We start from the raw sequence: 1,852 nt of genomic DNA on the forward strand, positions 1-1,852 counted from the left end.
TCCCCCACGCCTCTTCCCTCCCTCTCCCAACCTCAACAGACTTACCAGCTGGAGGCAGCTGTTCCATCTGCCTGTTTAGTCTATGGCCGAATCTTTTCCCAAACTGATTCGGATTCAGTAATAGGGCAAATAATACTCTGGCACGCATCAATTGATGCATCTCCAGCAAAGCCAAGGAGGTGATTCTTCTGCTCTGCTCAGCACTGGTGACAGCACAGCTGGAGTACTGCATCCAGTTCTGGCCACCACACTTGAACAAGGACACGGACAAGCTTGAGAGAGTCCAAAGAAGAGCCACCCATATGATCAGAGTCTTACATAGCAAGCCATGAGGGAAGGCTGAGGGATCTGGGACTCTTCAGCCTGAGGAAAAGAAGGGTGACGGGGGACCTGGCAGCAGCTTACTACTACATCAGGGGAGTGCATCAAGGGCTTGGTGCGCAACTGTTCACCAGGGCACCCAAGGGGAAAACCAGGAGTAAAGGCCACAAACTCCTAGAGGACTGATTCAGGCTCAACATTAGGAAAAACTTCTTCACAGTCAGGCTGGCCAGACTATGGAATAAGCTCCCTCCAGAGGTGGTGTAATCAGCTACCCTGGAAATCTTCAAGAGGAGACAAGACAGTCACCTTGCTGGGATCACCTGACACCCAGTTAATCTTCCCTGCTTGGTGGAGGGGGCTGGACCCAATGATCTTCTGAGGTCCCTTCTGGCCTTACAAACTATGAATCTATGGATGCTTTGAATCAATTTGGAGCTTTTAACTGGTCTCCTGATTCGATTCGGAGACTCAGTCCCCGAATTGGGCCAAATCTCCTCTGAATCAAATTGGCTACCAAAGCTACACACAGCCCTATTAAACAACTTTTAAAAGTCTAATAAGCCTTATTTTGAGGAATGGGAGCATAGAAATTTAAGTAAATAAATAAATACATAAATAGATAGCAATTACAACTGAGGGCTATCACTCTATTATTTATTAGAAAAAGGGAGAGGTAAAGACTGCCTGCTTAACCTCCTACTATTTGTGATCCATTTTATACCCCTCAAAACAAGATAGTCCAAAACATCCAGCACAAATTTGTGGAACACAAACATAATATTTTACTACCCGAGATGTCATTGTATTTTTGACATACTGGAAGAGCCTGCTCTTTTTAAACAAGCCCACCTTCAAGCTATGCTACCTTCTTGTTTTAAAATCTCTGATAATGCAAAATGAGTAAGAGAAAATGAAAAGGTAAAGTTCAACTGTAATAGCCACATTACCAAATGATAAAATCATCTCATCTCAATGGATATAGATACTTATATAATTATTACTCATTCAACTGACAAGTAATATTCTGAATTCGACACCTCTGCTGGACTAATTATAAATAAAGAATATAAACATAGAACAACTTACTTTTACCCTTCCCAGAAACACAGTTAAAAATGATTTTATACGAGATATTACTTAACTGCACAGACTATTCTTAACTGTGACAGTTTCCTGCAACTTAGTTTTAAGGTCATGCTCAAAAAGGGGGGGGGGGGCACGCAGTGGGAAATCTAGTCAGAATTTAAAGTATCCAAACTACAGGCCAGTCAGCCTTACCTCGATCCTGGGCAAGCTGTTCGAGAAAATTATTCTGGCACACATCCAGGAGGGGCCAGCAGGGAACTGCATGCTCAGGGGCAACCAGCACGGGTTCATCAGCGGCAGGTCCTGTCAGACCAACCTGGTGGCCTTTTACGACCAGGTCACTAAATCATTGGATGCAGGGGTGGCAGTGGATATAGTTTTCCTAGACTTCAGGAAGGCTTTTGATACTGTCTCTCACCCCATTCTCATTAGGAAGCTGGGG

General features: G+C 44.1%; 1 protein-coding gene across 1 annotated transcript in view; it reads right to left on the minus strand.

Moving 5' to 3' along the window:
* Positions 1-1,852, minus strand: part of MIPEP (mitochondrial intermediate peptidase) — a gene marked incomplete at its 5' end in the record, with an annotated part of 117,208 nt that overhangs the window by 87,875 nt on the left and 27,481 nt on the right. The gene's annotated exons all lie outside the window — the stretch shown is intronic.

This window comes from Gavialis gangeticus, unplaced genomic scaffold, assembly GCF_001723915.1.
Source record: "Gavialis gangeticus isolate Ggan-Ray unplaced genomic scaffold, GavGan_comp1, whole genome shotgun sequence".
NCBI classification, from domain to species: Eukaryota; Metazoa; Chordata; order Crocodylia; family Gavialidae; genus Gavialis; species Gavialis gangeticus.